Source organism: Neomonachus schauinslandi, chromosome 12, assembly GCF_002201575.2.
Source record: "Neomonachus schauinslandi chromosome 12, ASM220157v2, whole genome shotgun sequence".
Taxonomy (NCBI): Eukaryota; Metazoa; Chordata; class Mammalia; order Carnivora; family Phocidae; genus Neomonachus; species Neomonachus schauinslandi.
The window spans coordinates 18,715,174-18,738,921 of NC_058414.1; the positions used below are offsets into that span (position 1 = coordinate 18,715,174).

General features: G+C 43.0%; 1 protein-coding gene across 5 annotated transcripts in view; it reads left to right on the forward strand.

Annotated features, from left to right (window-relative positions):
* Positions 1 to 23,748, forward strand: part of SRPK2 (SRSF protein kinase 2) — a 248,551-nt gene that overhangs the window by 1,215 nt on the left and 223,588 nt on the right. The gene's annotated exons all lie outside the window — the stretch shown is intronic.

Here is a 23,748-nt window from a genome sequence, read left to right on the forward strand (position 1 = left end):
GGCGGCGGCCGGGCGCGGAGGCGCGGGGCGTGCGCACCCTCCCTGCGCGCCGCGCTGGCCCGGGGGTCGCGGGCCCTTCCCGGGAGGGGCGCTGGCGTCCGCCGCCCCGGCCCCGCCGCGTCGCCTGCGGCCGTGAGGCTGCTGCGTGGCTCGCACCTGGGCACGGGGGCCCCAGAGGAAGAGGAGCCGAGTGTGCCAGAAAGTGAGTGAGTGTGTGTGTGTGTGTGTGTGTGTGTGTGGCCTTCTCTTCCTCCCCGGCCCCCGCCTCTCGGCCTTTTCTGCTGAAAACCCGAGCCGGTTGTCAAGTGGTTTGCCTCGGGCGTGTTCCTGGCGCGAGTTCAGCGCTGAGACCTGTGCGTTTCGGGGCTCGGGTTTTTATTCGAAACTTTCTGCTCGGGCCGAGCGTCACTTTGCTGCGCGGCGGCTGCGCCCGGGTCGCGGGCTGCGCGGGACCGGTGGGCGTGTGCGCGGGCGGTCCCCGGCGCGGCTCGGCAGCCCTCACTGTGACGGGGAGTTGATGAATAGGGTGGTGATATTTAAAACGTGCCAGCCGCCGGCCACCTCCAGCCTGGCCGCGGACCGGAGTGGGAGCGGCCGGCGCCCGAGAAGCCTTTCCTGGAGAGCTGCTGCGAGACCGCAGAGCGCCGCCGCGTCGCTCCTTCTTCTCTCTTAATTTTAAAAAGCCAACCAGCGTTCAACGTCTTTACTCCTAGATTTGTGGCTTCACTCTTCCTTTTGAGCAAGAGATACTCGGTGGTGTTTTTGGTCTTTCAGGGAATGGCAGTCCATGATCTTCTTGAAAATCACGAAGCATTTCTTGTTTTGTTTCCTTTGGGGGACTACTCTGCAGCGTTCCTAGGCTTTTCCCCTTCCTGTCCGCCTGGGTCTCTGCCTGCCTGGTGAATTTCATGCTCTCTATGAAAACTGCCTGAGGCATTACTAACGTGGCGATGTATCATGACAGGATTTTTGTTCACTCAAGATGGACTATAACTTGGAAGTATTTTCAGGGTCTCTCAAAATGGGGGTCTCGATATAATAATGCCTTTCTTAAAAAATTATTATAATGACGGAAAAATACTTATTAAGGACTTGAGGAACTGGTACGTAAAAATCTGATTTTGGATTCTTAAGACATTAGAACGGAATGGACATGGTACTTTGAGATGCTTTAGAAAATTAATGCTGGCTTTCAGGTCAGGGCCTTAAATTTGGGATTTCCTTTGAACGTTGGGAGATTAAGCCCATCAGTAAGGAGAACTGTAACGTTTAGGATCCTGAGTATTGGGTTTTAAAAACAACTTTAAATTTAAAGCATTTATTTTCACATAGTGCATTATGTTTAGAAATGTAAAAAGGAATTGAAAAAAGCATGTCCCCAGTTTTGGGAATGGCTCTGTGTTTGTATGTATGTATGTATAATATGTATGTGTGTATGTTATGTGTAGACATACATGTAGAAAAGCACTTTTAGTTAACTAAGTCAACATGTGTTTCATATTTTCATATTTCAGGGTATGACTTTCCTAATGGCCAAGAGCCTTTTTTGGTGTACTGCAGTTTGGATTTATGTGGTATGTTTATAAAGAATTAGCATATATCCACAATATCCAGTTTTTACTCTCACAGATTAACCTTCCAGATTCTTCCATTGTGTACCGTATTTATGTGATAAGATTTGAGGGAAAAGCCCCCAGGCAATGGCTAAGTAAATTGGTTGGTCTGCAAGGTAATTAACAAGAGGAGGCCAGCCCAATTACATAACTGATAAAATGCAGTGCCATTTTTTGCTTAATTCTTTGAATTAAGACATTATTTTATTTTTATTTAAAAAATTTTTTTTTAAAGATTCTATTTATTCATGAGAGAGAGAGAGAGGCAGAGGCAGAGGGAGAAGCAGGCTCCCCGCGGAGCAGGGAGCTCGATGCGGGACTCGATCACAGGAGCCTGGGATCATGACCTGAGTCGAAGGCAGATGCTTAACCGACTGAGCCACCCAGGCGTCCCAAGACATTATTTTAAAGGAATGCTCGATATGATTTTTTTATTCATGTATTCAAAAGTATTTGCATGTCTTTCCTTGGAGATGGTGATAGAGCTTTAAATAAGACAAAGCTCCTCATGAACGTCACATTCTGTGGGTATTGGGGGCGAACCCCAAAGAAGAAGACAAATCAGGATGGCCATTTCAGATAGTGCTATGAGGTAGGGGTGTTAAGATGGGGTGCCTTAAGTAATAGTGATAGATGACATTTGGCTTTACTGCCTCTTACCCCTTGTGACAACACTGAGGTAGGCACTGTTGTTAATCACCATTTTACAGAAGGGCAAGCAACATGCCCGGCTGCAAAGTTGACTATAGGCAGCCTGGGACTAGAGTCCACACTCAGTTCTCTGAGGAGGTGACATTTGAACAGAAACTAGAATGAGGAGGAGGAGAGATGGGAGTGTGGCAGAGGACTTTGGGAGGAATGGGCTCAGAATGTTGGAGGACCGCAAAGGTTAGGGTGACTGGAGTGCTTTGGGAGATGATGATGACAGGGGAGGATGAGAGTGGGTAGGGCCCTGCCCTTCAGGCCATCGGGAGGCTTACGGATGGGAGTGACAGGATCAGGTCCTGTTTTAAAAAGAGCACTGGCTGTCTGTGGAGAACGATTGTCAAGGGCAGGGGAGAAGTAGAGGCTGGGAGCTGGCCTTCTGTCTGTGAGGGAAACCACAGTGACTTGCTTGGCTCAGGGTCCAAGCAGCGGTGCCAGAGAGAAGTGGGGGAAGGGCCTTCAGGAGACGGCTGGTCTGAGGAGAAGTCCTCGTTTCACAGGCAGCCCTGACAGAGGTGAGAGTCACACAGTTAGCTGCGTTTGCGCCAGAATTCAGGTCTCCTGATGCCCAGTGTTTTTGCTTTTTGATTAAGCCTCCAGAGGAAGAAAAGGAGTGATAGATCTAATTTTAAACCGTATAAATATAATGAGTGGCAAACCTAAATTATGTGACAGCATGGGCCTGGCTTGATGTAATATGATCTACTTTTGTCATTATCTACTTGTATACGCAAGCTGGCTCTTCATTCATTTTCATTCAGTGAGCTTTTATGAATTGAGCCAGTTCCTGTAGCCTACTTTTTTAGTACGCTGGAATTTGTAGTTGTCAGGAATAGCATTAAGATTTCTCGACTTAGCTGAGTCAAAATTTTAATCTCGTCAGATTGTTCCAGTGAGTTTAGTTTGCTAATTATTATTATTATTATTTTTAAAGATTTTATTTATTTATTTGAGAGAGAGAATGAGAGAGAGAAAGCATGAGAGGGGGAGGGTCAGAGGGAGAAGCAGACTCCCTGCCGAGCAGGGAGCCCGATGTGGGACTCGATCCAGGGACTCCAGGATCATGACCTGAGCCGAAGGCAGTCGCTTAACCAACTGAGCCACCCAGGCGCCCTAGTTTGCTAATTATTAATTGACCTGCTTTGTGTGTAACAGGCAGCAGGGAAGGACTACAGTGTCATTTCGATCATGAATCTCAAGAATTAGCTAAATCATATGGCTTGGCATAGTGTTGCTTTGGGGCATGAGTGAATGAATGTATGAATAATATTTTTTAAGGATTTTATATTTTTTAATGCATGTAACTTTTCCATTAGGACATATCTTTTAAAGTGTGTAATTTGCTGCTTTTTAGTATATTCACAACGTTGTGGGACCATCACAATGATTAATTCCAGAACATTTGCATCCTCCCCCCCACCCCCGCCAAAAATAAACCCCATACTTTTTAGCACTCATGCCTCATTCTCCCCTGCTCCTAATTTATTTTCTGTCTCTACAAACTTACCTATTCTGGGTATTTCATATAAATCGTATCATACAATATATCAGTCTCGTGTCTGATTTCTTTCACTTAGCATAGTGCTGTCAACGTTCATCCATGTTGAGGCATGTATTAGTACTTCATATTTTTGTAGTGCCAGAAATGTTGCATTGTATTGATACACCATGTTTTATTTATCCATTCATCCATTGATGGACATTCAGGTTCTTTCCACTTTTTGACTATAAATTATTATAGTCAAATTATTATTATTATTTTTAAAGATTTTATTTATTTGACAGAGAGAGACACAGCGAGAGAGGGAACACAAGCAGGGGGAGTGGGAGAGGGAGAAGCAGGCTTCCCGTGGAGCAGGGAGCCCGATGCGGGGCTCGATCCCAGGACCCTGGGACCATGACCTGAGCCGAAGGCAGACGCTCAACGACTGAGCCACCCAGGCGCCCCTATAGTCAAATTATTTTTTAAAATATTTAATTTAGAGAGAGAGAGCTTGTAAGCAGGGGGAGGGGCAGAGGGAGAGGGAAAGAATCCCAAGCAGACTTCTGTGCTGAGCTTCTCTTGTTACCCTTTAAGAGTCAGACCCTGCCCTCAGCCCTAACCCTTGGCAAGCACTGATCTGTTCTCCATCACTGATTTCGCCACTTTGAGACTGTTACATAAGCGGAGTTATACAGTATCTAACTGTTTGAGATTCTCTTTTTTCACTCAGCACAGTGCCCTTGAGACTCATCCATGTTGTTGGGTGTGTCAGTAGCTCATTTCTTTTTACTGCTTAATAGTGTTTCATGGTGTGAATGTACCAGTTTATCCATTGACCTGTTGAAGGACATTTGGATAGTTTCCAGTTTTTTTAAGATTTTATTTGTTTATTTGACAGAGACACAGCGAGAGAGGGAACACAAGCGGGGGTGTGGGAGAGGGAGAAGCAGGCTTCCCACTGAGCAGGGAGCCTGATTCGGGCTTGATCCCAGGATGCTGGGATCATGACCTGAGCGGAAGGTAGACGCTTAACCACTGAGCCACCCAGGCGCCCCTAGTATTCTTACAGATAAAGCTGCTGACCATTTGTTTACAGATTTTTATGTGAATGTGTTTCCATTTCTGTAGGATAAATACCCAAGAGAATGATTGCTGGAGGACTTACGTTTGTACTTTTGACTTTCTAGCAAGTTAGCAACTTGGTCTCTTGATGTGTGTCTTTCCCTCTCTCTCTCTTTCTTCCTCTGTATGGTATCTGTGATCTGTGTGTGTGCTTTTGGTGATGGGATTCTGTGCTGGATCCTTCGGGCTTTTGACTTTTCTGTTGGTGGGTGGATCCTGTAGGTTATTGCTTGTCTGTGTTCTGTAGTCTAGGTTCTGACTGGTATAGAAAACGATAGGCACGGGATTGGTGGCGTTGGGTCGGTAAATCACAGGTGAGACAATTTAGGAATGCTGTCATGCAAGTTGATATCTTTATTGGGTAAGCCTCAACCCTTTCCTGTAGTATAAACGCAAGCTCACAAACCCATGACCTTGGAATACCTCCCATGGAAGGTAATCACTTATTTTTGACTTCTTGTTTTGTTAACACATTGTTTACTCAGCAAATATTTTTGCTTTCTACAATACAGTTCAGTATAACAAACACATATGAAGCAGATTCCCAGTGCTAGGCAGTTTGTTGTATGCTAGGAATATTAAGAGAAATAAAGCCCAGTTCTGACTGGCAAGTAGGAGAGCTGTCTGTGTCTCATGGTCAGTAGACCTTTGTGGGACACTGTGATAAGCACTGTGACTTAGGTGCCGTGGTGCTTTGATTGGTAAGGGAAGGCTTTAGGAAAAGACCTTGTTTAATTTTAGCACTACTCTTATTCTAATGAAATAGCTTTTTTTTTTTTATGACTAGAAGTAAGTAATACAGTCTTGGTGGAAAATTCAGACAGTACAGAACGATTTAAAGAAATAAATATCAGGGCGCCTGGGTGGCTCAGTTGGTTAAGCGACTGCCTTCGGCTCAGGTCATGATCCTGGAGTCCCAGGATCGAGTCCCGCATCGGGCTCCCTGCTCGGCGGGGAGTCTGCTTCTCCCTCTGACCCTCCTCCCTCTCATACTCTCTGTCTCTCATTCTCTCTCTCTCAAAATAAATAAGTAAAATCTTAAAAAAAAAAAAAAAGAAATAAACATCAGTTGTAGGTCCACCAGTTATTTTGGTGTATTATCCTTTTACTTGTGCATTTTTTTTTTCCAGCTTTATTGAGATAGGATTGCTGTATAATGTGTAAATTTAAGGTGTGCAACATGCTGATTTAATGCATGTGAAATTGTGAAATGACTGCCACAGTAAGGTTAGTTAACACCTCCATCCTCTTACATAATTACCATTTTTTTTTTTTTTTTTTTGTGGTGATAACAGTTAAGCTCTACTCTCTTCAGGTATATAATGCAGTAGTGTTAATTATAGACTACTTGTGCAATTTTGTGTTATTGAATTATAGGGTATCTATGTATGTGTATAGTAATAGTTTGATGATTTTTACGTGTATTCATACCCTTATAACCACCACCCAGATCAAGATCCAGACCCTTCCAGTACCTCCCTCATAAGGTTGGTTCCTCAAGCCTCTCCCCAGTCTGTGCCCTGCCACCCAGAGGTAGCCATTGTGCTCGTATCTGTCATTATTGATTACCTACCGGTTCTTGAACTTCTTATAGAGTGTACTCTTGTGATTATGTTCTTCATATTGAATATACTTTTTGTGTGTCTCACAGATCCGTGAGATTCGTCCATGTTGTTGCAGGTAACCAGTAGTTCACTGTTAACTGCTCTGTACTATTCCATTGAATGAATATACCACAATTTACTTGTCTATTCTGTTGATGAGGAGGATTTTTTTTTCAGGTTTTGGTCATTATGAATAAAAAGCATTCTGAATAAACATTCTTTTTTGTTTATTTTATTTTTTATTTTTAAAGGTTTTATTTATTTATTTGACAGAGAGATACACAGAGAGAGACGGAACACAAGCAGGGGGAGTGGGAGAGGGAGAGGCAGGGAGCCCGATGTAGGGCTCCATCCCAGGACCTGGAGATCATGACCTGAGCCGAAGGCAGATGCTTACGACTGAGCCACCCAGGCGCCCCTAAACATTCTTTTTTAAAGAAGTGCTCACTACCATACAGTTTGTAACTGATGGTAGTATTTTTTTTTAAGATTTATTTATTTGGGGGGGAGAGAGTGGGCTGGGGGAGGGACAGAGGGAGAGAGAGAAAATCTTCAAGCAGACTCCCTGCTGAGTGTGGAGCCTCATGAGGGGGGTGCTGGTGGAGGCTCCATCCCACGACCCTGAGATCATGACCTGAGCCAAAACCAAGAGTTGGACGGTCAGCCGCCTGAGCCAGGCACCTATAAACATTCTTGTGCATGCTCTTTTGTGGACATTTGCATTCATTTCTCTTGGAGATAAGCCCTTGCAGTGGAATCGCTAGGTTACAGAATAGGTATATACTTAGTGTTAGTAGTAAGGGCAAAGATATTTTTCCCCCAGCTTTATTATGAAATAGTTTTGATTGAACTACTTTACTCTCACACCAGCAATGTATGATAGTTTCGGTTGCTTTACATCTTTGCCACACTTGATAGAGTCATTCTTTTTAATTTTGGCTATTCTGGGTATATATTGATAGCTCATTTTGGTTCTGTTTTGCATTTTTCTGAGTGATGGTGTTGAACATCTCTTCATATGTTTACTGGTCATTTGAATTTCCTATTTTGTGAAGTGCTTGTTTTGTCTTTTGCCCTTTTAAAAAAATATTGGGTTGTAAGTCTTTTTTTCTTGTAGAAAATTATGATACTTTGAGATATAATTTACATACCATAAAATTCATCTGCTTAAAGTGTACAATTAAGAAGTTTTTAGTAGATTCAGAGTTATGTTAAACTGATTTTTTTTTTTTTTTGTTAAAGATTTTATTTATTTATTTGACAGAGAGAGCGAGAGCAGGAGCACAAGCAGGGGGAGTGGGAGAGGGAGAAGCAGGCTTCCCGCGGAGCAGGGAGCCCGATGCGGGGCTCGATCCCAGGACCCTGGGCTCGTGACCTGAGCCGAAGGCAGACACCTAACCACTGAACCACCCAGCCGCCCCTGTTAAACTGATTCTGGAAGAGCCAGTAGCAGCTTGCCACGTAAGTAAGAGGGGGCAGGCTGAGGGCCTTCCAGGCAGAAGCAGTATTGCAGCTGGTATAAACATGTGGAAGTGTAAATGGCGTGCTTGTATTTCTGGAATGTCAAACAGGTAGGAGAGGCTGGGGTGCAGGGTGTGGTGACCCATGAGTGGAGCTCATCTATCTGAGGAACTTGACAAGGGATTGGGTAGCTGTTAAGAGGCCAGGTTGAGATTTTTAGAAAGATTACTCTGCTACTGTGTGGAGAATGCCTTAGAGGCCAGGAGATCTATTAGGAGGCTCTTGGAGGAGGCTTCAGGAGACGGGTGACTATTAAGGAAGCAGTAGAATTCATTGAAGTTAGTGTCCAATTTAATATGGGAGGTAGGTTTCTGAATTAGCAAAATTTGTGGATGGTGTTGTCATTCCTCAGGATAGGGAATGCAGAGCCAGTTTGGGAAAAGCTAATGATGGCTCTGGTTAGGCTCTTAGAGGTGTCTGGGTGAGTCCAGTTAAAGATACTAGTCAGTGTTTGCACCTAGAGCGCTGGGAAGAGCTGTGGTTAGGAGATGCGAATTGGGAGTTGTTAGGAATAGCTGTTGGTGGCTACTGGTTGAAGGTGCTGAGTGTGAACAGAAGAAGGCCACAGGTAGGGTTGTGGTAAAGGAGGAGCCAGAGAGGAGAACCAGGAGAAAGGTGATTCACAGAGACCAGAGTCATGGTCTGCAAAAAAGTTCAAAAAAGCTCATCAAGAGATGAGCCCCAATCTTGGCCTTTGATTTTGGCAGTTAGGGAGTCATTAGAGACTAGTGCTTTTAGACCAGTGGATTTGCTTGAGTGAATGGGATGACAGGACGTCGGAGTCTTTTTTTTTTCTTCTTTTTAAAAGATTACTCCTTGGGACATCTGGGTGGTACAGTCAGTTCAGCTGGGACTCTTGGTTTTGGCTCAGGTCGTGATCTCAGGGTCATGAGATTGAGCCCTGCCTGAGGCTCTGAGCTCAGTGCAGAGTCTGCTTAAGACTCTCCCTCTCTTTCTGCTCCCCCCCACTTCAAATAAATAGATAAATCTTAAAAAAAAAATTACTCCTTGAGTAACCTTTCTTTGTGTAAAGGAGAAAAGGTAGAGGGAGTGGTTCTTGAGAAGTGGGACTTCTCCCCCCCCCCCCCCCCCCAAGCAGATGGTAAGGAGTCAGTAGAAAGGGAGAGGTTGAAAATACTGGCAGGGGGGATTTTGGAGCAGAAACCCTGAATTGGGGCGCCTGGGTGGCTCAGTTGGTTAAGCGACTGCCTTCGGCTCAGGTCATGAGTCCCTGGATCGAGTCCCGCATCGGGCTCCCTGCTCAGCGAGGAGCCTGCTTCTCCCTCTAACCCTCCCCCCCTCATATAATCTCTCTCTCTCATTCTCACTCTCTCAAATAAATAAATAAATCTTTAAAAAAAAAAAGAAAGAAACCCTGAATTGACAGGAAGGGGTAGGATCAGAGACAGGTTTGCTTTGGATATGAGGACGGTGACTTTCCCTGAGATGAGGAAGGCTATAGGTTGCATGAAAAACATGTTCCCAGACCTTGCAGAATGTTACATAATATGCTATATAGGTACTGTATTATCTTTGGAAAATTAAAAAAAAAACTGGAGTGGAGTAACATCTGGCCCCTAGGGTTGTGGACCTGTGGTAAGTGCAGGAAAGGTTGGCTGTTAATAGGCTTCTGGTGTTAATGCTGTCCTATTTTTTTCTCAATGACATATCCAGCTGTCCCAACTGTGTTGCATTTCCACATACTGAGTATGTTCACTTCTCTGTCTGCTGTAGTTCCATATTGTTTTAATTGCTGTAGTTTGGAATACATTTTACAGTTTTTTGGTAGGCTGGAAGCTCTCCTCCATCTCCCATAAACACCTTGTTACTCTTGTTTTTAGAATTTTTTAGGCAATTCTTGCATATGTATTCATTAAGATTATAATTCTAAGTCCCTCCCCCAGTTTGCTTTTGCTGTTTGGTTTGAGGTAATTGAATTTGTAGATTAATTTAAGGAGACCTGACAAGTCTTGAATTAGAAACACATTTTAAAAAGTGACTTTTATTTATTTATTTATTTAATTAATTTTAATTTTTTTTAAAGATTTTATTTATTAAGAGAGAGAGCACAAGCAAGGGGAGTGGGTGCCACGGACCGCATTCTCAGACCCACAGCCCTCACCCGGCGCGTTTTATCGGTCAGTCAATTCCGCATTAATGCCGAAAGTAACATTGGTTACAACCCATTTGGGGATAAAACACATTGTACCTCCTCCTCAAAAAAGTATCTTTCAGTGAGATACTCTAGAAATAAAAATAAGCAGGAGGATAAGACTCCCCATGTGAGTGACGGCAGCACCTAGCTGGCACCGAAGCCAGCGCCCAGGCACGGGAGTCCCGGGAGCCAGGAATTCCTTCCAAGTGCACGGTCCACCTTCCCTCTTCCTCATCTCAAACTTTTTTTTTTTAAAGATTTTATTTATTTATTTGAGAGAGAGAGAATGAGAGAGAGCACCTGAGAGGGGGGAGGGTCAGAGGGAGAAGCAGGTTCCCTGCTGAGCAGGGAGCCCGATGCGGGACTCGATCCCGGGACTCCAGGATCATGACCTGAGCCGAAGGCAGTCACTTAACCAACTGAGCCACCCAGGCGCCCGCTCATCTCAAACTTCTGTTCCAGGTTATGAGATACCCCTGGGTTGAAGTTTCTCTTTACTCCTTCCCGCACCCTACCTCGTTAACCTGCACGGTCACACAGCCCTTCCAGAGGCACATCTACAAATGTCCAATCCTACGGGGGATGCCGGCCCCCACACGGCCCCCACACGGCCCCCACACTCTACGCTCCACTAAAGTGAGTAACAGTCATGGGTTACAACGTATCAAAGCTTAAAACATTCAACAGCCTCCTCAGGGTGTTCCATCTCGTGCCTCTTTTTAGGCCCCACATTTTAAGACCCTGACTTTAGAATTACAGTGTCTAAAAATATTTACATTAATTATTTGTCCAAGAGATAGCTGAAATAAATGCACCCTGGAATTGATAAATCAATTATTAATTTGATTATTAGCAAAGCAGTGTGACCACAAAGATATTCAATGCAGAACTGAATTCAAATATCGGGGGCAAAACATTACATAATACATTTTGCAGGATTTATCTAGTAAGGCTCAGAACTCAGCATAAAGTATCATATATGCCCAAATACATAAAACATGGTCTTTTCCCGAAAATTACCCCTCAAAAAAGAGTTTCCTTATACTCCAGTGCTTACAAAGCGTTTCTTATGATAGACTGCTCTTTCAACTATCCTATCTTTAACATAATAAAGGAAAAAATCTACAAGACAAGAGGAAAGGAACAATCAGGATTATGGGAATGCTAGGCTTGATGGCTTGAGGGCAGGGGACAGAAGATCACTCCCAGAGGAGCTGGTCAGAGAGAATGGGGGAGGAGTGTAAGCCACTCTTCTCTGAGAACCATCTGGGGGAACTGGCTGAAATCACTGTAATCAATACTAATTTGGAAGGCTTAGAGACATCAACCCCATAAAATCAATTAAAAGGAGGCAAGTAAATTCAACACATTTTTGGAACTATTCCTTAAGCTATGGCCTCATTAACGCTGTACTCAAGCCTGTTTTTAAAAACTTTTTTTTTTTTTTTAAGATTTTATTTATTTATTTTGACAGAGAGAGAGAGACAGCGAGAGAGGGAACACAAGCAGGGGGGAATGGAAGAGGGAGAAGCAGGCTCCCCACGGAGCAGGGAGCCTGTTGCGGGTTTCAGGGCTCGATCCCAGGACCCTGGGATCATGACCTGAGCCGAAGGCAGACGCTTAACGACTGAGCCACCCAGGCGCCCCTAAAAACTGTTTTTAAAAGCAAGTAAATCATTAAATTGTAATAACAAATGTAATTCCATAAAACAAACGAGGAAAAACAAAACAAATGTCTCATTGTTTTGCAAACAGTTAGCTTTATCCTGGATCAAATATCCAGTGTCAGTATTCTGTATGGATTCAAGAATGATGCACCTCAGGTTAGACTGAAATAAATATCACAGGCTCTCCTGGGACTATCCTCACAGCTTTTCCATATATTTAAACTTGTTCTAAAAAATGAAGTTTTTAAAGAGATAGGACTTGTGGTTACCAGAGGCAGGGGATGGGAGAAGTAGAGGAAGGTAGCCAAATGTACAAACTCCCAGTCACAGCATGATGACTATAGTTAACACTGCCGTACGGTACACAGGAAAGGTGTTAAGAAAGTAGATCTGAGGAGTTCTCATCACAAGGAGAAATTTGTTTTTCTTTTCTTTTTATTGTATCTATACGAGAAGATGGATATTAGCTGAACCTATTGTGGCAATCATTTCACAGTAAACGTACATCGGACCATCGTGCTGTATGCCTTAAACTTACACAGTTTCAGGTACATAAGGTATCTTACAAAAGAAACTCAACCTGAAATGTTCCCATGGAGACATACTAGACAATTACTTCTCAATAAAACTAGGGAAAAAGTTAAGTTTTAAAAAGTATATACCATGTGCTCTGGAAAACCATTAACTGATTCAAAAGCATTTTTTAACATGTTTAAAAAAAACATGTTTCAAAAAAACATTTTAACATGTTTCAAAAAGAAAATCAAAAAGTTAAAAAAATTTTTTTTTTGTAAATCGATAAAACAAGGAAGACAGTGATGAATCTCCATAACCAATTACTCAGATATAGCAATTTCAAGATTCTTATAACTTTAACAGCTTTATTGTGGTATAACTGATGAAGTTGTATATATTGAAGTCGTGTATCATGATGATTTGACTTACGTATTTTTGTGAAATAATTACCATAGTCGGGTTACTTAACACATCCATCACCTTACAGTTACCATTTTTGTATGTGTAGTGAATCAAAACACTTTTTTTTTTTTTTTGGTAAGATTTATTTGACAGAGAGAGACACAGCGAGAGAGGGAACAAAAGCAGGGCGAGTGGGAGAGGGAGAAGCAGGCTTCCCGCGGAGCAGGGAGCCCGACGTGGGGCTCAATCCCAGGACCCTGGGCTCATGACCTGAACCGAAGGCAGACGCATAACGACTGAGCCACCCAGGCACCCCTCAAGACGCATTTCTAACTGCAAAAAGCAGTTTTAACTGCTTCTCGAAACTTAAGAGGAAAAGAGATATTCCTAAAGTAATGTATAAATTCACTTGTGAATTTAAATTTATGTGTAATTAACTTTAGAAATTAAATATCTTAAGTAAACATTTGACTATTCCATCTATATCTCAGATTTACATATTCAAGTTGTAGAGAATCTTAATCTCACTGGGGAATTAGGATACTTAGAATCAAGGGTGTCTTATATTCAGGTACATAAGGTATCTTACAAAACAAACTCAACCTGAAATGTTCCCATGGAGACATACTAGACAAAATAAGGCACCCCCACCAAAACAAAAGAAAAAATTCTCTTGTAATACCTGTCCACACAAGTTACTCTAGCGCCTCCAGAAGTCTAGACTGTGCTACTTTTAACCTTGGCTGATAATGCTCCTGGAATCAAGGCAGGGTACGAGCTCAAAAACCTGGCAAATGCAGATAAAGACATTTTTTTGTTTTTGTTTTTTTGGGTTTGGTTTTTGTTGTTTGGTGTTTTTTTTTTTTTTTTTGGAAACAACACAAGATTTGTTGTAAAAAATCTGGGGGTCCTGGGCGCCTGGGTGGCTCAGTTGGTTAAGCGACTGCCTTCGGCTCAGGTCATGATCCTGGAGTCCCGGGATCGAGTCCCGCATCGGGCTCCTTGCTCAGCGAGGAGTCTGCTTCTCCCTCTGACCCTCCCCACCTCATGCTCTCTCTCTCTCTCATTCTCTTTCTCTCAAATAAATAAATAAAATCTTTAAAAAAAAAATCTGGGGGTCCTATTAAACCTTTAACACAAACAGAGCAAGACAAAAATCTCTTTAATCCTTAGCCACCAACACGAATAATATTATCTGCCTTTATCAGGTGATGAGAAAGACCATGACAGGTAAATACTTCATAAACTGTCAAGACAGATAGAAGAACACTAACCCTTGAAATATGAAAGCCATCAATGATGAACTAAATGAATACATCTAATGAACTTTTCTCAAATCTCATTCTCCTTGGACTTCTCTGGCCCATTTATTTGTCCTCTTTACTCTGATCTTTAGCTGCTTTCCTTCATTTTGCCCAACAAGCATTCCCACAGTCTGAGGCCCCAGCCCTCCTCCATCAGGAAGCTGACCTTGCTGTCCTAACCATCCCTGATGTGATGCGTATTCTAAGTCCCAGCCTCCCAGCTGGGCACCAGCTCCCTACAATGCACCTCCTTTTGGCCATGTGCTACTTCAGATTCCATGTGCCTAAAATAAAATCTTTTTCCCATCTCCAAACAAGTCTTCCCAACTGTCTTATTCTTCCTTAGGTGTAACATTTTCAGTCAAACTAATGCTGTCATTTTTTTATTGCTTCTCTTCTTCATGTTCTGGCTAGCTCTAGTCCTGTTGACTCTTCTTTACAAGAGCTTTCCAAAATTTGGCTTAAAAAGGTTCACTGCCTTGATTCAATTTTTCCAGTCTAGGACTCTACATAATCTAAAAAATGTGAAATGCAGACAAAGGTATTCACTGAAATACTATAATGCCTAAAAACAGGAAACATTTGTCTAGAATAGAAAAATGTTTAAGCAAATTAGTTAAATAGATTATAATGTTACACAGTCAATAATTGGTTGTAAAAAGTTTTTAAGGACATTAAAGATGTTCATGACAAAATGTTAAATAAGGAAAGAATACAAAATCATATATGCAATGATTAATTAAAAAAACAACAACACAGGAATGGAAAAAAAGTCTAGAAGGAAATATATAAAAATATTAACAAAATCCTATCAGTGCATATCTTGCTGGATGGTGACAATGAGTCATTTTTGTTTTCTTCTTTCTATATTTCTATAGCTTCCAGATATGGTACATAATATTTTTTTTTTTTTTTAAAGATTTTTTATTTATTTATTTGACAGAGAGAGACACAGCGAGAGAGGGAACACAAGCAGGGGGAGTGGGAGAGGGAGAAGCAGGCTTCCCGCGGAGCAGGGAGCCCGATGTGGGGCTCGATCCCAGGACCCTGAGATCATGACCTGAGCCGAAGGCAGACGCTTAACGACTGAGCCACCCAGGCGCCCCGGTACATAATATTTTTAAAGTCACTTTTTTAGGGGTGTTGGTAGAGAATGTGACTTTGGATCTTGGGTTGTGAGTTCAAGTGCCAAGTTGAGCACAAAGCTTACTTAAAAAAAAAAAAATCAAAAATAGGGGTGTGGCACCCAGACAGGTGTTGGTCACCCTTACGTTGCAGTAGCAGAATGCTAAATACAATTTTACAGAGAACTCTTCTATGTAAAGTGGAAAAAGTTCTGGGAGAGTTGGCAGGTGAGGGGTCCTTGCTGCCCGGCCTTCCCCTCGCCCCCTGTGGGGCTCCCCACAGCGGCTTGGTGGATGCAGCTTCACATTTCTCAGGCCTTCATTCTTCTTCCTTTCTCCCTCATGAAGGATCGAAGTTACTTGGTTTAAGTTACTTACCCTGTTTGGTGCCTGAGCTGGTTAGAGTGATTCAGTGGTCTTCAAAACCACCAATTGATCTGCAGAAAGACAAGCAATTCTGGGTCTGATACAGAAGGTAAAGTTTCTGACCCCCCCAATGTGGGGCTCGAGCCCACAACCCTAAGATCAGGAGTTGCACACTATACCAACTGAGCCAGCCAGGCACCACAAGAACCTTATTTTTAATTCTTCCCTTTACTGCCTGGAAAAAAAAAATATATATTCTCTTTCCCTGAATGGAGATGACTATTGGCATGCCACACAGGTCTGGACAGTTTGTCACGTGCAGATATGGTAAGCCTGGGATGGAAGTTAAGTCAGGTAGAAAAGTTCAGTGTATAATAAGATAGATTTTAAAAAAGGTATAACTTTGTTTTCTGTCTTAGCTTTGAAAACTTATTATGTTTTGCTTTTGAGTACCTACAAGGCGGAGACTTTCACTGTCCTTACACAGGATACTGTGGGTCTAACAGTAAGAGCAGGTATTCTCTTTCCCTCAGCTCCCCTCATGCTACCTGCAGCATCTTTGTCATCAAGTTGAGGGACACTCGAAGAGATGTTTACTTTTTGGAGGATCCTGGGCTTTGTCTATTACTCTGTGTAGGAAAAGGCTGTCTCACTTCCCCAGCTTAGCAGAGAAGAGGTGATGGGTTCCCATTTCCCCAAAGTCTGGTTTACCTTTGGATATTCTTTGCTAAGGCCTATATTGCTGTCAGAGGTAGCTGAGCAGGGTTTGAGTTTTGAGGGGGTCACTTTTCTGAGTGGTGTTAGATAATTTAATTTTTCTTTTTTTTTTTTTAATGTTTTATTTGTTTATTCATGAGAGTCAGAGAGAGAGGCAGAGGCAGAGGGAGAAGCAGGCTCCCCGCCTAGCAGGGAGCCCGATGCGGGACTCGATCCCAGCACCCTGGGGTCATGACCTGAGCCGAAGGCAGATGCTTAACCATCTGAGCCACCCAGGCGCCCCGATAATTTAATTTTTCTAAAGCTCAATTTCTTCATCATAAAGTAGAACTAAGAGTACTTACCTCTCAGAGAATAAATGGGAGGATTAAGTGAGATACACACACACTCTGCACATAGTAAACGCTCAGTAAGTGGCAGCTGTTAGTTTTATGATATTTCAGTTGTATTTTAGAGATTTTTATAACAGGAAAAGGCAGGCTGTGGAATTGTGGTGAAAATTTCTTATCTGAACGTGCACATGCCTTTATTTTGGCCAGCTTAAATTTTTAAAAATTGAGCTGTACTTGACCCACGATGTTTTATTAGTTTCAGATGTACAGCATGGTGATTCAGCAACTCTGTCACAGTGGCATTGCTTGTATTCTCTCTGCTGTACCTTTCATCCCCAAGGCTGACTTATTCCATGACGGAAGTCTGTACCTCCCTCCCACTGTACCCATTTTTCCTGTTCCTCCATTCTTACTCCCCTCTGGCAACCATCTGGTGTTAGTTTGTTCTCTGTGTTTATTGGTCTGTTTCTGTTTTTTGTTTCTTAGTTTGTTCATTTGTTTTGTTTTTTAGATTCCACATATAAGTGAAGTCATGTGGTATTTGTCTTTCTCTGTCTTACTTCACTTTGCATCATACCCCCTAGGTCCATCCATATTATTGCAAATGGCAAGATCTCATTCTTTTTTATGGCTGAGTAATAATCCATTATGTTTGCACGCATGCACTTACACCGTATCTTTTTTATCTCTTCATCCATTGGTAGACACTTGGGTTGCTTCCGTGTCTTGGCTATCTAAGTAATGCTGCAGTGAACATAGGGGTACATATATTATCTCTTCAAATTAGTGTTTTTGTTTTCTTGTTTTCTTTACCTACTAGTGGAATTACTGGATCATAATGGTTTCTATTTTTAATTTTTTGAGAAACCTGCATACTGTTTCCATAGTGTCTGCACCAGTTGACGTTCCCACCAGCAGTGTAAGCGGGTTCCTTTTTCTCCATATCCCCACCAACACTTGTTATTTTTTTCTTTTAAAGTTTTTATTTACTTTTTTTTTTAGTAATCTCTACACCCAGTGTGGGGCTTGAACTCAACGACCCTGAGATCAAGTCACATGTCTTCCTTTTTTTTTTTTAAAGATTTTATTTATTTATTTGAGAGAGAGAGAATGAAAGACAGAGAGCATGAGAGGGGGGAGGGTCAGAGGGAGAAGCAGACTCCCTGCTGAGCAGGGAGCCCGATGCGGGACTCGATCCAGGGACTCCAGGATCATGACCTGAGCCGAAGGCAGTCGCTTAACCAACTGAGCCACCCAGGCGCCCTCCCCCCCCTTTTTTTTTTTTATGATTTTATTTATTTGAGAGAGAGAGAGAGAGTGTGTGCACACAAGTGGGGGGAGGGGCAGAGGGAGAAGCAGACTCCCCACTGAGCAAGGAGCTCGGATGTGGGGCTCGATCCCAGGGTCCCGGGATCATGAAATGAGCCCAAGGCAGATGCTTAACTGACTGAGCCACCAAGGCGCCCCTGAGAGTCACATGCTCTTCCAGTCGACCCAGCCAAGTGCCTCAACACTTGTTATTTCTTACTTTTTTTTTTTTTTAAAGTAAACTCCACCTCCAATGTGGGGCTCTTGGGACCCTGGGACCCTGAGATCAAGAGTTGAGTACTTTACCTACTGAGCCAGCCAGGTGCCCCTTTTTAGTCCTTTTTAGGCAGAGTCTAAGAGGAAAATAAACATTTGGTATCCCTTGTTTTATGAAGTAAATGTACTTTGGGTAAGATTGAAAAACCACTTTTTATAAAGGGAATTCTAGTTTCCTGTTAGCTAATATTAAGAAATCAAAGTGATGTTTAAAACAAAACACCCTCTTCCCGCCCCCCCCCAAAAGTGATATTTTCCCATGAAAAGATTTCTTAAGAGTTGAGAACTTTGGCTAATAAAGGGTGAAGGTGGGTGTCAGGCCTGAGCCGTAGTGTTGTGCTTTGCAGCCCTACGCATCTCAGGGACTTCACTTTCCCAAGCTTTGCCTGTCATATTTTCTGTAAGACCAGAGAAATCCCTCTTAAAGGGAGAGATTCTTGACTCTGTAACCTGAAGTTTTTAAAGATTGAAAATAAGCCTCATTCCTTCTTTTTGATAAAGATGTAGTCTTGTATGTCACTATGAAAAAGCAAATATGGTTGGACATGCCTTAATTTGGAGCTGAGTATATATGACATTGAGCTATATGAGATTGGCTTTTTTTCCTTTAGTGTCGGATTCTATCATTTTTCTTGTGGTTTATCTCATATCCATAAATAGCTAATAGAGCAACCAACGTTTATTAAGCATTTGTGTCTTGGGCATTCTACTAAATGCTTAACAGGTACTTATGTTTAATTCTAACAGCTTGAAATTGGGCTCTTTAAATTTTCAGCTGTCCAGAATCCATTTATCCTACTGGAAGGAGGCCTCAGTTTTTGTATGGGGATTATCCCTTATCTATTTTTGGTTCAGGTAATTCAGGTCTTTCCCGGTTTGTCCCACACTCCAGGGATAGAGCATGGCCTGTTTCAGCCACAGTTAGAGCCCACCTAGAGCTCATCATAGGGCTTTTGCTTGAGGATCTGGAAGAAGCTTTTGCTTTCTTTGGTTTGACTGTGAGAGGTTGTTAAATGGAGTTATTGAAGCCATTTTGTCACCAGGCAGATCTTGCAAATGAACAGAGAACAGAGCCTAGCCAAAAGGTGGAGAGAGACTCGGTCCTGAAAACGATGTGAAACTCTGTCTGAAGCAAGGGCTACCTGCTGGACTTCCAGTTATGTAAGCCAGGTTGAGTTGGGGTTTCTATTACTTAAAACCGAAAGAGCAGCATTACTCATAATGGTGGGTGGAAATATCCCAAATATCCATTAACTGATGAACGAATAAACAAAATGTAGTAAATCCACATGGTGGAATATCATTTGGCAATAAAAACGGTGAATTAAAAAACAAAAACAAAAACAAAAAACGGTGAATTACTGTTACGTACTACATCGTAGATGTAATTTGAAAACAGTATACCAAATGGAAGAAGCCAGTCATGAATGACCAGATATTTTATTGACATGACATTTCTAGAGGCAAATCCATAGAGATGGAAAATAGAGAACTGGTTGCCTAAGTCTGGGGGGATGGGAAATAGGGAGCTGTTGTTGATAGCTATGAGTTTCTTTTTGGGGTGATGAAGATACACTAAAATTGATTGTGGTGATGCTTGCAGAACTCTGAATATACTAAAAGTCGTGAAATTGTACACTTTATTTAAATGGGTGGATTGTATGATCAAGGAATTGTATCTGTCTAAAGCTATTATAAAAAAAAAATGATGTTACAAACAAAAAATCCTGAAAATTCTAACAGATCATACTCTTACTATTATTATGCTCAATTAGCCATCATTAGTTTTTGATGTAGTGTTCAATGATTCATTAGCTGCATATAACACCCAGTGCTCATCACAACATGTGCCCTCCTTAATGCCCATCACCCAGTTACTCCATTCCCCCACCCCCCTCTCTTCTGTAACCCTCAGTTTGATTCCCGGAGTCCATAGAGTCTCTCATGGTTTGTCTCCCTCTCAGTTTTCCCTCCCTTCCCCTATGGTCCTCTGCACTATTCCTTATATTCCACATCTGAGTGAAGCTGTATGAAAATTGTCTTTCTCTGCTTCACTATTTCACTTGGCATAATCCCCTCCAGTTCCATCCATGTCGATGTAAATGGTAGGTATTCATCCTTTCTGATGACTGAGTAATACTCCAGTGTATATATGGACCACATCTTCTTTATCCATTCATCTGTTGAAGGACATGTCAGCTCCTTCCACAGTTTGGCTATTTAGAACATTGCTGCTATGAACATCGGGGTGCATGTGCCCCTTCTTTTCACTACATCTGTGTCTTTGGGGTAAATCCCTAGTAGTGCAATTGCTGGGCCATGGGGTAGCTCTATTTTTAACATCTTGAGGAACCTCCATACTGTTTTCCAGAGTGGCTGCACCAGCTTGCATTCCCACCAACAGTGTATGAGGGTTCAGGGGAACTCTCCAAGTCCTTGCCAACATTTGTTGCTCCCTGTCTTGTTAATTTTGGCCATTAGAACTGCGTAAGGTGGTATCTCATTGTGGTTTTGATTTGTATGTCCCTGATGGCTAGTGATGTTGAAAATTTTTTCATGTGTCTGTTAGCCATTTGTATGTCTTTGAAGAAGTATCTGTTCATGTCTTCTGCCCATTTCTTGACTGGATTACTTGTTTTTTGGGTATTGAGTTTGAGAAGTTCTTTATAGATCTTGGATACCAGCCCTTTATCTGTAATGTCATTTGCAAATATCTTCTCCCATTCCGGGTTGCCTCTTAGTTTTGTTGCAGATTATACTATTATTATTCTCATTTTACAGATGAGCTCAGGTGCAAAGGCTAAGCATTAGGCTTATTTTTGAGTGCTGGAGGGTGGCGTGCTGGGGTTCAGACCACCCGTCTGACCACGAGGTCTAATCTTACAGCTGTGCTGTGCTGTCTTTTTTGTTTTTGTTTTTTCTTAAGATTTTATTTATTTAATTTATTTAAAAGATTTTATTTATTTGACAGAGAGGGCACTAGCAGGGGGGAGGGGCAGAGGGAGAGGGAGAGGTAGGAGCAGACTCCCGGCTGAGCAGGGAGCCTGACGTGGGACTCAATCCCAGGACGCTGGGATCATGACCTGAGCTGAAGGCAGACGCTTAACTGACTGAGCCACCCAGGCGCCCCTTATTTATTTATTTTAGAGAGAGAATGGACACGTCCATGGAGGGGAGAGGGAGAGGATCTCAAGCAAGTTCCATGCTGAGCGTGGAACCCGATGCTGGGCTCAGTCTCAAGACCTTGAGATCATGACCTGAGCTGAAACCAAGAGTCGTATGCTTAACTGATTGATCCACCCAGGCTCCTCTGTGCTTCCTTTTCCAAAGATAAATAAGACTCATCCTTATGGAACTTCGGAGTTGGGAGTTCCTTAACAATTAATTAATCTAACCCCTTCATTTTACTGATGAGGAAATTGAACCTCAGATAATGCCATGACTTACTCGAGATTGCCAAGTTAATTAGTGGCAGCCGGGGGTTTATGACCTACTCAAAGAGACAGGCAAATAAACAAGTAAACAAGGAGCAGTGATGAAAAGTGGAAAGGGTGGGATGGCAAAGAGAAGTACAGGCACTGTGCTGTGTAAAATTAAGGGAACGCTCAGTCAGTCCTGCTGACGACCCAGGGGGGTTTTCGTTGAGGCTGTGACGTTCCGAGGGAATAGCTGGACAACAGGCCTGAGTGGGAGGGAGCGTGAGAGGTCCTGAATGTCTCAGTGCGTACCTGGAGTGCACAGCAGGAGGCAGAAGGTGATTTGAGTGGAAAAGTCACTAAGGTAGCATTAGGGAATTTGGACTTTCTCTGTAAGCAGGGGGAACCATTGCAGATTTTTGAGGAGTGGCGTGATCACCTGCTTAAGATAATGGGCAGTTATGTGAAAGATGGGTTGAGGTCTGTGGCAGAGACTGAAGATTTGGAGACGTTTTCGCACGTTCTTGCAGTGATCCCGGTGCACAAGGCTGGGGGATTGTGGGAGGAATGGAGAGGAGGGATGGACTATGCGTGTGCACAGGTGGAATCATTAGGACTTGGCAGTGGATCGGAAGCAGCTAGACTGTGAGTTCCTGGGGGCAGCCTTGTCCTGCTTGCCATGTACCCCTGTCACCCAGCACAGTGCTTCAGAGGATTGTGGAGAGCAGAAGGGGGAGCATTTCTAATGACTTTGCATATGTCATCGTCTGACTTTGAAGATTTTGGTCTGTCAGTGAACGTAAGAGGAGAAGCAGGGTGGGGCATGGGGACGAGGGGAAAAAACGTAAGGAGTAAGCGGGGAGGCAAAAAATTGAGACTTCGTTGAGTTTGAGGTATTGTGAGGCATTCGTATGTGGCTGTTGAGCTGGAGAAACTGGGATCTCATCTGTCTACTCAGATGAGATCGGCCATAATAATACACTTAGGCGTGCGACGGCCATCCACAAGAAGGTCCTAACTGAGGCTGTGTGAGGAGTACGAGAATGCTGAGGACGACCACGTTTTGAAGGGGTGGGAGGATGAGCAGCAGCCCTGGCGGAGCCCTGAAGGGAACCGTGTTGCAGTAGTTTATTCGCTGGAAGCCAGCGGACGTGGGCTGTGTTTGAATGTGTGTCCAGTGCAACAGAGGGTAAATGAGGACCAGTAAAGAAGACTAATGGATAATTTAGGTGGCTAGTGGAGGTGTTCCCTACGGAGAATTGGGAATTTTTGAAGCATGGTTATCAGACTGGGGTGGCTGCTACTGAAGTGCAGATTAAAAAATTAGTAACGGTGGACATTTACTAAACCTTCATTGTGTGCACCGTGCTCGGTGCCGGACACGTTCTTCCCTTTAGTCCTCATAGTGACTAGAGGCACAGTAAATGGAAAGATTATTGTAAAATGGGGGGGTTATTTAAAGTGAGCTAATTATTTGTAATACTACACATGACAAAACTGATTCTGAGGACTTGGCCCTTAAGCCAGGTCATATAGCTTCTATTAAGAGGTGACCTGCAGAGCTTACACTCTTGATTGTAGGGTGTTGGTCACATGTGAGATGATGTGTGTTTTCTTTCCTAGTTCTATTAGTTATTACTTTGCAACAAACTACCTTAAAACATAATGGCTTAATCATCAGGATGTATGCTTTAAATATCTTAAAATTTTGTCAATTATACACCAGTAAAGCTGGGGGAAAAAACCCGCATGGCTTAATACCACAGACATTTATCATTGCATACTTTCTGAGGTTAGGAATTCGGAAGCAGTGAAGCTGGGCGGCTCTGGCTCAGGGTTGCAGACATTTGAAGACTTGGCTGGGGCTGGAGGAGCTCCTTCCAAGCTGGCTTACGGACATGGCTGTTGGCAGGACATCTCAGTTCCTTGCCTTGTGGACCTCTCCTTGAGTGTCCTCACGACATGTCAACTGGCTTCTTCCAGAGTGATGATCTGAGGGAGCAGGGAGGAAGCTGCTGTGCTTCTCATGACCTCCTCTGGGAAGTCTCACACCTGCCCCCTCCGCCACATTTTATTGGTTAGAAGTGAGCTACTGAGGGGAGAGAGGAGGCTCTGCT